Source organism: Tiliqua scincoides, chromosome 8, assembly GCF_035046505.1.
Source record: "Tiliqua scincoides isolate rTilSci1 chromosome 8, rTilSci1.hap2, whole genome shotgun sequence".
Taxonomy (NCBI): domain Eukaryota; kingdom Metazoa; phylum Chordata; class Lepidosauria; order Squamata; family Scincidae; genus Tiliqua; species Tiliqua scincoides.
Genome location: NC_089828.1, coordinates 38,930,199 through 38,943,806, shown reverse-complemented (window position 1 = coordinate 38,943,806; position 13,608 = coordinate 38,930,199).

The window sequence follows — 13,608 nt, the reverse complement described above, 5'->3', positions numbered from 1 at the left end:
TTTCATATGTAGTAGGTCAAGGGAGCCACATGTTTTAAAAGTTTGGGAACAACTTGCTGAAGTGTACGGAATGGCTGTATTTTTTTTTGGTACCGTCCTCAATTTTGCTATACAAATTGTCTTTTTAGAAAGACTTTTAATGCACTCTTTGTATCCCGGAAATTGAGTTGACCCGGAAATTGAGTTGCCATGCTTCAGAATATTATACAAAATATTCCACTTTTCAACTATGGGGTCGACAGCTGTTAGACCCGTGAGCTACTTTTCATCTGACACTTTATCTGCTACTTTACTTTATCTGCTACTTTTATCTGCTACTTCATCTGAAACTTTATCTGACACTGCTGCTTTTGAGGAATCACAGGTATGATGCATATTTTTCTGCAATGGAGGCTGAAGAAACCAAGTAATACAGTGCAGGCAGAACACAAGGAAAGAAAAGTTGTTTGCCCTTCCTGCTTCAAGTACAGGGCCTGTAATATCTCTCACCATAACTGGATCTCCTTTTAAGGAACATTGCTGCTGACTCAGGCCTGGAAGAGAAAAATAAATAAAATAAATAAATAAAAGGAGGAATAGTTTCTTTTCCCCTACTGGGTTGTAAATAAAACAAATTGAGAGCAGCATCAGCAACTCTATGGCATGACCGGCCATAAAACTCAGACTGCGTCAGGGCCATGTCAAAAGAGAGGGGAAAAAATTCCTGTTGCTGTTTTGCCAAATTCCCCTTCTAAACTTAGTCTAGAGATCTTATACCCACTTTAAAAGCTAATTAGTCCTACTGACTCAAATGCAGTTAGCTTAGCAGTGTACAAAACTACTGCTGCACCCCAGCACCAACGGGAAGGCAGCAAGATTGTTTGTGGTCCTTGCAGAGGTTCTTCTTTCTTCCTGCTTTGGGCCATAGCGTCTCTAGCTGCTGCAGTCTCCATCCAGTTAGTTTGCCAGACTTTTAGTCTGTTCATTAACAGACCCTTAACTATCTATGAGTGAGTCCACCAGTCAGTCTACCAGGTCATTAGTCCATTTGCCAGTTCATCAGCCAGTTCATTGGTTCATCACTTCCTCATGCTTCCCTGACCTGTCAAAGTAAGGGGCCAACTGTTGACACCACACCCTATCTTCTTGAGGGTCTTGTGCATTTCCACTACAGAGCCTAAATAGCATCAAAGCTATTTGTTACAAAGCCAAGTTCCAGAAGTGCTTACTTTCTAAAATTTCTGGGTGTCCAATGCCACCATAGGGTTCAAACTGGGTGCACTGGACCCTAATTTGCAGTTAAGGGTTATGGCAAACTAATCCAATCTTTTTGGGAAATGGATCACAAATTTAATTGGACAGCTATTGGTTGTGCTCATGGCAGCACAGGTTGGGGGGGGGCAGCCAAGAACATCCTCTAACTAAGGTTGTAATTTAACCATTCTTTTGAGGGGGGGATCATTTTGCTCTCCCCCCTCTTCCAAGAGAAGCCTCTTTGGAACAATGCCAGAGGTGGAGGCAACTCTGCCCATAGAAGCTTGTTTAAAGGTATTTGCAGATCCCTGGCAATCCATGACTTCGGACACCTGGGCTCTGCAAATGGTAGCACACTGGAGTTTCCAGGATCCAGGAGAGGATCCTCCCGAAGTGGTTCTGGAAGCCATACACTAGCTTTGCCAAATGTGGGCAAGGTGTCATAACGCTGTCTTATCCTGTCCTACCCTAGGAAGAGAGTGCTTGTTCACATCCCATGTCATGATGCATTCCTTCCCTTCCCTCTACAAAGAAAAAGGAATTCTTACTTCCTTTATCTTATCTCCTTATCTTATCTTTATCTTATCTCCTTATCTAATTCTTATCTCCTGTTCTGGGAGGAGGAAGGGGGGATATTTGGCCCAACACATCAGATAGGACATTGTAATTCCAGGGACCAGGATCAGGGTGGTGGTATGGACAAGTGGTCAGGAGTAAGTTGTGGAATTCCTTCCTTTTCCAGCCCAGGGGTTGAATATTGAATAGCCTAACCAAGGCTCAGCCCAGCCTTGAAGCCCCATTGACATCTTTTTTCCAGTCCTACTCTTTCTTTTCTTCATGTCAATCTCCCCGTTTTCTGTGATGCTCCTTGTGATGCTTCATTGTGCCGTAAACAGATTGCTTCTGCTTTTGTAGCACTTACTGCTTCAGATAAGTAATGATCTGAGACACCATATTGAGGGGAACAAATTAGAGACCAGATCCATTATTGACAGTATAATAGTAAGTGAGGCTGTACCATGTTGTCAGGCATAGTACCAAAATGGCTGCCCCGGCATCCTGAATGTTGGCAGCTGTTGACCAGTCGTTGGAAGAAGGGCAAATTTGTCCCCCTGAGTAAAGGAAACAGCCCTGCAATGGGGCTTCTTGACTCTGTGGGTTATTTAGCTGGCTCAGAATCAAGACGGAGTGTGTTCTGGCTGCAAATCCCAACATAGGGCTCTGGATGTGGCTCCACTGGTCCCCCCCCCCACCATGCCTGCTCTTACCCTCTACCCACCCCAGAATGCCTCCCCCTGCTTCTGCTTGCACCACTTCTCCGCTGCCCAGTGCTCCAAGTGAGCGCTGGGTGGCGGACTGCTAGCCTCTGACTGGCACTGTCCCAGCATGGACTCACACTGGGCTGGCGCTAATGCCCACAAACATGCCTTATGTGACAGTGTCATGTTTGCAACAGTGTGCGCTTGTGGTGAGTTGGTGCACACTGCTCTGGATTGGTCCCTAAATTTCAAGTTTTGTGATAGTGGAAGTATCAGGGCCAAACTGGTTTTTGTTTTTCTTTTTGATGGTGTGGAGTGAATTACAGATCCCAAAGGATCTTCTCTATGGAGAACTCATGCAAGGAAAGCGCCCTACAGGTAGACCACAGCTGCGATACAAGGACATCTGCAAGAAGGATCTGAAGGCCTTAGGAGTGGACCTCAACAAATGGGAAACCCTGGCCTCTGAGCGGCCCACTCAGAGGCAGGCTGTGCAGCATGGCCTTTCCCCAGTTTGAAGAGACACTTGGCCAACAGATTGAGGCAAAGAGGCAAAGAAGGAGGGCCCATAGCCAGGTAGACAGACCAGGGACAGATTGCACTTGCTCCCAGTGTGGAAGGGATTGGCCTTTTCAGCCACACTACATGCTGTTATAGAACTACCATTCAGAGCTTGATACCATAGTCTTTCGAGACTAAAGGTTGCCAACATGATCAGTCTGGTTACCACAACAAATTGTGAGCAGCAGTGACCATGTGTAAGTGGCACTGGAGCGCTACAGGAATTCTGGCACTAGTAAGTTGGCTTGAACGGGGTGGATGGAATGGAGTGGAGGCTGAGACGGAGCGTGAAGATGTGGATATCAGCAGCAGCAGCAGCAGCTCCGCCAATATCCTATTCCTCTTCCCAGCTTTGATCAACCAACCTGGCAAAATAGCTGGCACAGGTCAAATAGACTCATCAGGGCAGACTACCACAACTGCTTCTCCCAATGCAGTTTGCAGCGTGTGCTCCAGTGGTATAACTGCATAGGCTTGGGGGGGTTAGGACAGAGTTGATGTGTCACCATACATGGCTCTGATTGTCAAGATTTTCCATGCATGAGTTTCCCAGTTCAAGACTTTCTTTAAGGCAGGAGGTAGGTGGCCCTGGCATCTCTGAACATTGATGAGGGCCTTTAGCTTAGTGGGAGAACCTGCAGCACGACAGTGAATTCTCCCCAAGAGAATTGTGCTTGCCTAAGAAGAATTCTTTTCAGGCAAAATTGGGTACCTTCCTTCTCTCTAGGAAAAGCACACTGCCTAGAGAATTATGCCCACTTTCAGCTAAATAGCTCCCCTTCTTTCCCCCAAAATGACCCTTGTTCTGCCCTGCCGTACTGCTGGAGCCCACCACCAGCGTAGCTCACCTGTTTAACCTGCAGAGGTCCTCCTTCCTCCCTCTCCTCCAGCAGCACATTGGTCCTCTGCAGACCTTGGGCATGGCAGCCAAACACCAATCTCAGTGTCTCCAGCAGTCTGTTCCAGCAGTCTCCAAAGTCCAAAGTATCTCCTAACCCAATCACTGTATGCAAACTTGAACTGCCTTCCTTGCTGATTCATTGTATTGTTTAAGTTCCCCATCTAGGAAGCCAGCCATAGACCTCATTGAATTGGGTCACGTGGGGAGTCCTAGCCGAGAAGACACTGGAGTCGGAGCTCTGCTACCCCTATCATTCTTCTGCTGTTTTTCAAGCTTCTGGCAGCTTTATTTATTTATCTACCACATTATTAGGTTACTGAAAGGACTACTGAACCTGCTGTGACCAATCGTGCTGTGTCTATAAAGCTTAAAAGGGAGTCTGTTCTTATCAGCCGCCATATTTTTGAACCGTGAGTGGGTGTTTCCTATCCTTTATCCGTTATCCTCTCTGTTCTAATGGGGAAAAAGATAACAGTCTCCCCTGGGAACCTGGATTCTAGCATCCTTTTCCCTAATATCAAGCAGTCAAGGCTTGAGGCTTTTTCCCCTCCTGTCCAACCCTCATCGCCTGCTGCTCCATTACAGAGTCCATTCCTCCCCCTTTCCTGATTCTCCCTCTTTGGAGTCTCATACTTTTTCCAAGATGCCTCAGGGCATCTGCCTCAGCAGCACTTAGCAGCAGCACCTGGCTAGCGATGGAACTCCTGATGATATAGTACGAGCCACGAGCCACGAGCTGCAAGCACTCATTATTGACTGCTAAAACTTTTTTAGCAAAGTTTTTTTAGCTAAAAGTTTTAGCAAAAGTTTGAAGCAGAAAGTGCTTCAAATTTTCTCTCAACTTGACCGTGTTAGTGAGCTTTTAAAGGGGCTGTACCAAAACCAAAATCACTTCCCAATTGAACCCAAATGCGCAGCAATCACAGTACTCATCTTTAAAGGAAGAATCCCTGACTGGTCTCAGATCAAGCTGGCCTCCCTTCTGAAAGTTACTCCATCTTCTATTAATCTTCTCAGGATTGAGAGACTGTCTTCTTCCTTGCGCTCAGATAACTTCTTGCTATATTTGAACTCCAACTACATTCCAAGACTGCTGTTCTCACATGCTAGAAATCTGGAAGGAGCTGGTATTTTCCCTCACAGATACTGTAGGAACTCACTACTGTGAGCCTTTGTCCATCTAAATCCACTCCACATGTCCACCCTCAGGATTGATCATTCCTGCTCAATCTCTCCCCTCTTCTGAAGACTGTTTCCATCAACTCCGGGGATTCAAACAACTTTCAGCTGAAATTGCAATCGAAATTTCCAGACTTTCCGGCTGTCCAACTGTCGCTGTCCAACAATGGAGGAATTTCTTCTGATTCTACCAACTGCATAACCAACGCTGACCCTACTGGCTGACTAATTGATACCTCTCAGATTCCCTCAGATTTGGCTTCTACTCTTGTTGGTATCTTGGAACATAGTGGGTTGGGGGAAAAAGAAATTGGATCAAGATTTCATTAACTATCTGTCTTTTCTTGACATTATTTTCCTGCAAGAGGTTTTTGTACCTGCCAACTATCTCTGGGTTTATTTCTCATCATCTCCCTGCTTTTAAATGCAACCAAATGGGCCGCCCTCGTGTTGGCCTATGTTGTTTGCTTAGTTCCTCCTCTCAGTTTTCTCTATCCCCTCTTCCCTCTCATCTCGTTTTTTTCCAAGCTTTCCTATTACAATGCAAGGAGCTCAAGATTATAATGTTCAATATTTATATTCTACCCTCAGATCCCTCTCCATACGTTTTTGGGAATGAGGTTAAGACCTCCACTGAACAATATTTGGCCTCCACACCTTCAGCTCTTTTTTTAATCATGGATGACTTTAAAACCAGACTGAGACCAAATAACCTGGCCCTGGTCCACTTAATGAACTGGGACTTAGATGAACAAATCCCCCCGGTTCCAGGGCTATAGGTCCTCCTAAGACCTTACTTTTAATTGCTATGCCCATTACCTTATTGATCTGAGCTTAACCTAGTCATTCTCTAGAAGTCATTCTCTAGAAGTCTAGAAGTCATATATCCTAGAAGGGATATACTGGGTGAATTTACACACTTCGCTCCTAGGGGGTCAAGTGTTAGATTTTGCACTTGCTTCTCTGGCTCTATTTCCGCTTTTTCCCTGATTTTTTTGTTAATCCCTGTTCTGTGATCACTTGCCCATCCAATTATCTCTAGCCCCACCCCTTTTCATGATCTCGCCTAAGAAACCTCCATCACAGCCTCTAACCCATCTTAAATGGTCCCTAAGGACAGAGGATGCCTATATTACCATTGGGCTAGACAATGAATCTAAGACGCACGTTGGCAGAGACTGACTCGCCTACTATGGCCATTTTATCATATAACCCTTTCTGAATCTCTAACCCAATTTCTTAGAACCTCTCTTCCCTCCCACTCAGGTATCCGTGCCCTCACGTGGTTTGATTCGGAGTGTTGGTTAGCTAAGAGACGTCAGGCAGTCCTTTCTTTTGGCATGTCATAATCCCTCCCCTGACTCCCTAAGGTCTTATTTTCGCCTGAGAAAAAGCTGTCAGATTCTCCTGGGGGGGGGGGGGAACATGCTTTGCCCAGCTTAATTGGCTACGACTTTATTGATGCAATCACATCCAATAATCATAAATCTTTTTGGTCTCTAGTTACCCTTGCCAACTCGTAATGCCAACTTCAGTAATGTTCCTGCTCCTATCTCCCCGTCCATCCAAAATACCCTTCCAAATTTCCCGGAATGGCCACCTGTTTCTCCGGATGAGGTGGTAGCGCTGATTAATACTCTGAAACCCAGGAAAGCGCCTGGCCCAGATGACGTACTGAGCGAAATTTTAACCAGCAACCCTCTTTGTGGTTGGAACCCATATCCAACCTTTTTACCCTAATTAAAATTTAGCTTTCTTTTATATGGAAGCTTTAGTCTAAATATCTATTTACCAGATTATCAGCTTGGGCTTTCTCCAAAGCACTAGAGATTTGTAGAGAATAGGTGCCTCTACTGTTGATCATGCCTTTTTACTTTCTTTTCTAGCCGAGAAGTATTCTGTCCTTCATGATGCCAAATTCTTCGCGGCCTTTATAGATCTCTGCGGAGCATTTGATTCTGTTAACAGGGCCATGTTGTGGAATAAATTGGCCAGCTGGGGGATAGATGCCCATCTCCTTTTTTTAATTTGCTGCCTTCACTCATCTAATTCTTGTAGGGTTTGTCTTAATGGCCTGGGTACCACTTCTGATAAAATTTCCATCAATGTGAGTCCGCCAAGGTTGTATACTCGCTCCTCTCTTCAATTTATTTCTGGCTGATCTACCCCCACATCGATCTAGCGGTCAGAATTCCCCTCCCGTCCACAATGGTGTCTGTCACAAGACTGGGCCTAGACTCATGACTGTCTAGACTGTCACAAGACTCATGCCTTCCAAGATCTATCCAACGATTTAATAATTAACTCTGAGAAGACTAAAATTTTAGTTTTCGCTAAATCCTGGGCCCTGCGCCCCTGGAAGATTTCTTTTCAACAAGTTCAAACCTTTAAATATTTGGGGATCACCTTTCGTTTTCATCACAGTTGTCTTCCTCATAGAAAATCTGTTATTTCTTTATCGTCACTCCACTTAAATGCGATTGCCCGTTTCCATCATTCTAGTGGCAATCAGTATGTCCCTGCTGCCCTTCATATATTTAAAACCAGATCAAGTGGCAGCCTCCTTCCTTAGACGAATCCTGGGGATTCCCAATATAATTAGATTATCTAACTTTCATGCTCAAACTAGGGATCCCTCTACCATTGCATGGTCCCTTACTTTCAAGTTCTGACTTTGCCTGTATTTAAGTTCACATTCTGAACTTTCCCTTTCACAGTCCCTTTTGCAAGATTTATTAAAAGACTCTTAAAGTGTTTTAAACTTATTTATTCTAAACTTCTATCATTAGACGTCCCCCGAATCCCTTGCAGACATTAATCTTCATAGGGCCCATCAATTATCAAATCCAAACTTTGGGAATCTGAATTTAACCAACACTTTTCCAATCTCAACCCCACTTGTTGAGATTTTGTGTCCTTCTCCCTTCACTTTGAAGTAGCTCAAGTACTTCAGTACGTTAATTAACCCTAGCAAGAGGAGAGCATTTATGCTTGATTTAATATCTTTCCATCTGCTGTTCACTTTGTCAGATTCCTTAATATTCCGCGTGGCCGCAGATTATGTCCCTTTTGTTCTCTTTAATCGGATACAGTAGTCCGTATATTATTTTGTTGCCTGGCCCACCAATCTCTCCGAGATCAACATCTGAAACCTTTGCTGTCTTCTCTGTCCGGTATTTTTATCGATCCCTTACATGCCCTTTTGAGTGACAACTCTGCAGATGTTACCATTGCAGTAGCAAAATTTCTTTTCGCAGTTTCTAAGTTAAAACCCCCACCCTGATCTTATAGCCCCCTCTTGTTTTCCTCCCTTTACCTTACCCTTGTTATGGTTTTTCTTTTTCTTTTTTTCTTTTGGTAATGTGGCTACTGTGTTGGCTATTGCTGTTATATTGTTTTTAATGCCAATAAAGGTTTATTTATGTATAGACCCCATTGAATTTTGCTGATAACTGAAAGCACCCAAGCACCCTTGCTTGGTAAGCAAGCTACAATCAAGCTCAGCTCTGTCTGAAAACCCCTTTAAAGTGAGGGCTTCCTCTCACATGCCTCTCTCTGGCTCTCTCTCCAAGCACCAACACATCTATGTTGTGTCAGAGGGTCCTCTTCACAGGACTCTCCTCCCAACTGCTCTACAGGACAGGTAGAGGTACAGGTACAGGACATCTTGCGCCTGAAACTCTTTCCCTTCTCCCGCCCTTTTTTCTCCCCTTCTCTCCCCACCTTTAGTTAGCAGCTGGGATTGGCAGACCAGGGATCCCTACAACCTTTCCTTTTTCTAATTTCCTCGGTTTCCCCAAATACTCTTTACACGCAACCACGATGAAAGCTAGGTACACTGGATTCAAGTACGAGGACCAAGTAACATACACTTATATGTATGTGCATCCATGTGCATTATGTGGTTTTTGTGCATTTGTAATAAAACAATAATATTTTATTAAAAGTTATCTTTCTCTCAGCCTCTTCTTTAAGCAAAAGGGAATTTCTCTGCATTACGCCATCTTGTTATCCAGTCTAAGACCATAAGGTTCCAATAAGGGCAGTGTAATAATTCCCCTAAACAAAACAGCTCTTTTGGTTAACACTGCTACCCACACCCAACTTTCCCTTCCTTAGATGCTTTTATTCCTGAGGGCCCCATTGCCTTCAAGTGGCTGCAGCTGTGCAGCACAACCTCTCCTAGGCCCTACCCTTAAAGGGGCCACTGCTGACACCACATCCTATCTCCTTGCCAGATCTTCCGTAATTCCAATACACTTGCCAAGTGTGGCTTATACTGGTCATCATGCAGTGAATTGCTTCCTTGAAAGTGAATTCTTTCCAAAGTTAGCAGACTAGTTTGTCCTGGCAAATGATGGAAAGAGAAGAATTTGGGAGAGGAACGTCACCACTAGTATGCTGTCACTACAGCAACTCCTAGTGATGCAATACAAACATGATAGTATGTTAGAAATCTAACAGCCCAACCCTCTCATTCCAACAGAGGAATGTGTGTTGTGCCAGCTGAAGTGAGAGGATGCTGGCAGAAGTGACTTTCTGCAACCAAGCACAACTAGACCACCACTGCACTGGCTGGCAGCCAACTGTATGGATCACTAGATATGCCACTGTTTGCCGGTACCAGTGAGTTAGTGGTGGAGGCAAGCAGAGGGAGAAAATGGGCAGGGAAGGGGAGGAATGTCAGGGGGAGGCAAGGGGAGAGCAGAAGGCAGAATCAGGGCAGAGGGGCAGTTACTGGTAGTGTTCATGCATGCATTCATGCTGTGCACCAGCAGTGCCAATTCACCTTGGTTGTGCACCAGCAGTGCCAATGGAGTGTGTACTACATCCAATGGTGGGAATCTGAACAGGCTACCTGGGAAACATAAGTAAAGATATTTTTTACTTACCTCTCTATAAGCCCCTTGGCTGCCAATGGTTCTCCTCATATTTAACACCTTATTGTTCAGGGAGCCTCTGGGGTATGCTAAGCCAGAAAAATCCACTCCTTCTTACCCTTGAACCACCTGCCCTGCTCCCTGCCCAATCCTCCCCAAATATTCCAAAAACCACCCCTGCCTTCACCTTATCTGTTCCTGTGTGGCCTGGGTGAGCCATTAACATGTGCATTGGGGCCTCTGTGCCAGTGGTTCCACAACTCATGACAGTTGTGTCATGCCAGACTAGGACTTATGGCTGCAGAACATGAGATCTGACACCATAACCCCAGATTGGATTAGACTGCAACCCTAAATTACCTGGGAGTAAGTTTAATTGAATAAAATGGAACTTCTAAGTAAGTAGAATTATGTATACATAGAATTCTATGCATGCATTGAATTATGCTGTTAAATAATCAATTAGAAGCCCACAGTTCCGGGTGGTCCAGTTGGCATCCGAGGATGATATAGAAACTTAATTAACAATATTTGAGTGCACGGTGACGCTGGCCCTGCTCCCAGTGGACATACATCTTGAGCCCCTATTTGTCAGGTTCGGCAGCAGCTATGTGATGTACATAGCTCAGGAGCTCAGGAGGAGCTCATAGCAGCTCAGGAGGAGCTGGGGATTACACCAAGCTGCAAGAGACGCTCTTGGACCGTTCTGGCATTTCGGAGGACTACTTCCGGCTGTATTTTTGTGCCATCTGATACTGAGGCAGCTGGCCTCAGGCTGTTATCGCAGAATTACAGGAGGCAGCCGGTGGATGAAACCTACCATGGAGGATGGCTGGAACATTGTGGACAAGATGGTCCTTGACCAGGTATACCAGGAAGCCCGGGTATGGGCTGACATTGTCCCCTGGATCTGCAGAATGCCACCTGGCTTTTTGATAATTTCTTGGATGCAGAGTTCCTACAGGACATGCAAGAGGCCCACTTGGATGTCCACACCGCTGAGGCCCCCAAGCTGGAACTCAGAAGGGCGAGCCTGACTGACCCCACAAGGCCGGGCTCACATGACCCCACAAGGCTCCCACCCCATGTTGAGGAAGAGCAGGAGAGAGAGTCTATCCTTGAGCCCCCTGCCTCCCCTGACCTCTTCTGAACACCCTCAACACCCTCAACAACAGCGCCCAGAGAAGGCATCCTTGGCTCGGGGAGGGATGCAAGGAAAGGGCCATGTTACACATGTGGACAGAGGGGACACTTTAAAAGAGACTGCCCCTATATAGAGTGTGACTATATAGAGTGTGACCTGGGTGGCTGTGGGGGAAGGGTGGGCATGCTCCCACTGCTCCTGGTGCAAGTACACCTGGGAAAGCGCTAGGTGACAGTCCTGCTTGATTCTGGGAGAGCTGTGTCCATGATCCGAGTCCACCTGCTCTCTCAGGGGCTCCCCATACTCTGCTAGACACCCGTGGTCTGTCTACATCGGCATACCAAGCGGCTGCAAGTGACCTTGACCTACGGAAGTGACTCCCATGTGGTCCGGACCGAGGACCTGCCCTACCTGGTGCTGCTGGGCTACACAGGGCTTCAACCTCCTAGTCCAGCAGGCCATGAACACTCCCCGGACAGCGGCCTTCACTGCTGAGATGTTGGACACTGGAGAGGGCCCTCCCCATCTTCACTGCTGAGATGCCGACTTCCAACAGGCCAAGCAGGAGGACCCGGCCTTGACAGACATTCGGGAGGGGGCAGGTATAATTGAGAGTCAGGTAAGGGATCCCCGGCGGGCAGGCCATTACGCCTGGTTTGAACAGGAGGCAGGGCTCCTGTGGCAGGTGATTCCCTCCCCGGCTGGCCAGGTCCCTGGACACCAACTGCAAGGCAGTTTTGCAGTTTGCACGTGATTGGTCTGGACGCGCTGGGCCTCAGAAGACAGTGGGATGGGCCCTTCACTATTTTTTTGGGCCCTCCCTAGTCCAGGATGCCCAAGCCCACTGTCGCACCTATCCCACTTGCCAGAAACAGAATGCCCGAGTACTACTGCGGGCCCCCCTGTGCCCCTTGCCTAATGTGGGCACCCCGTTTGAATGGATATCAATGGATTTCATCAGCCCGCTTCCCCGTACTGCCAGAGGACACTGGTATGCATTGGTGACTATCGATTATGCTACCTGGCATGCAGACCACTGGGGTCGCTAAGGCCCTGATGCATCTATTTGCCCAAGTGGACTTGCCCCGGGAAATAGGCAACCCTTTACATCAGGGGTTTTATGCGCTCTCTGCCAGACCCTGAGCATAAGCCTGAAATTTACAGCTATATATCATCCCCAGAGCAATGGGGACCAGCTACTTAAAATCATGATATGTAAGCCCACGATTGCTCTTCTCAGTGGGATCTGTATTGGATGCCATTCTGTTTGTTGTCTTTGAGATCCTGCTGGCCTCAACAGGCTTAGCCTTGAGGTGGCCTCGAGCTCTCCTGGCTGTGTTGTGAGATGGCTGGGGGGGGGGGCGGCACCTGCCGCCCCACCTCAACTCGTGGGAGAGTACATGGCATGCCTGCAGGAGACCCTTGAGACTGCCCTGGTCATGGCTCAACAGAACCTAGAAAGAGCACAATACAAACAAAAACTGTATTGACCGTTACGGTATCCGCTTGGCCAGGGGAGCGTTTCTTCCTGGCAGGTGATAGGGTCCTAGTACATGGCTCCCTCTTCCCCAACCAGCTGGCCAAGCCCTGGAAGTTCGCCCCCTTGGACCCCACACATACAAAGTTCAATGTGGACATTGCCCCAAACAGCTGCCCCACATCTATGTGAAAAAGCTAAAGGAGTGGTGGGATTCTGACCCTGCCCCAGCACCTGTGTTGGCCGAGCTAGTTGTAGACCCTGGGGAGGAGGGGCAGGGGTGGAATACCCAGGAGCCAAGGTCCCCTGAACATCTGTCTTTCGGCCTGGCATTGTCAGATGCCCAGTGAACTCAGCTAGATGCTCTCCTGTCAGCCTTCCCTGAAGGCTTCTCCAACACCCCTGGACATACAAACGTCATACAGCATGAGATAGAAACGCCTCACAGCTGGAGCTGTGATGCGGAGCCCTTGGCAGCCCCTACCCTGGAAGTGGTGGGAAGCAATGGACCCGTGGAAGCCGTGGAGGACATGTTGTGCCTGTGCCTGGACATGTTGCAGAACCATCAAGGAGTAAACGGAGGAGCCCTATTGTGCTAGTGCCCAAGCCCGACGGTTCCATTCGCTTTTGTATCGATTTTCGTGAGGTCAACAAACAGGCAAAGTTCAATGCCTCGTGCTTCTGGACAAGGTTGGAGAGGCCTGATATTTGTCCTCCCTTGATCTGGGAGGATCTGGGAGGGCTATTGGCAGGTTCCTCTGCACCCCCAGGATCGCAAAAAAATGGACTTCACAGCGCCGATTGGCCTCTTCCAATTTACAGTCATTCCCTTCAGGTTACATGGAGCAACAGCCATGTTCCAAAGATTGGTCAACTGAATCCTGGGGTCCTGCTGCACTTTTTGCTTGGCCAACATAGATGACATTTATAGCCGGTACTGGGAGGAACGCACTGGATCATCTTCGGAGGGTCCT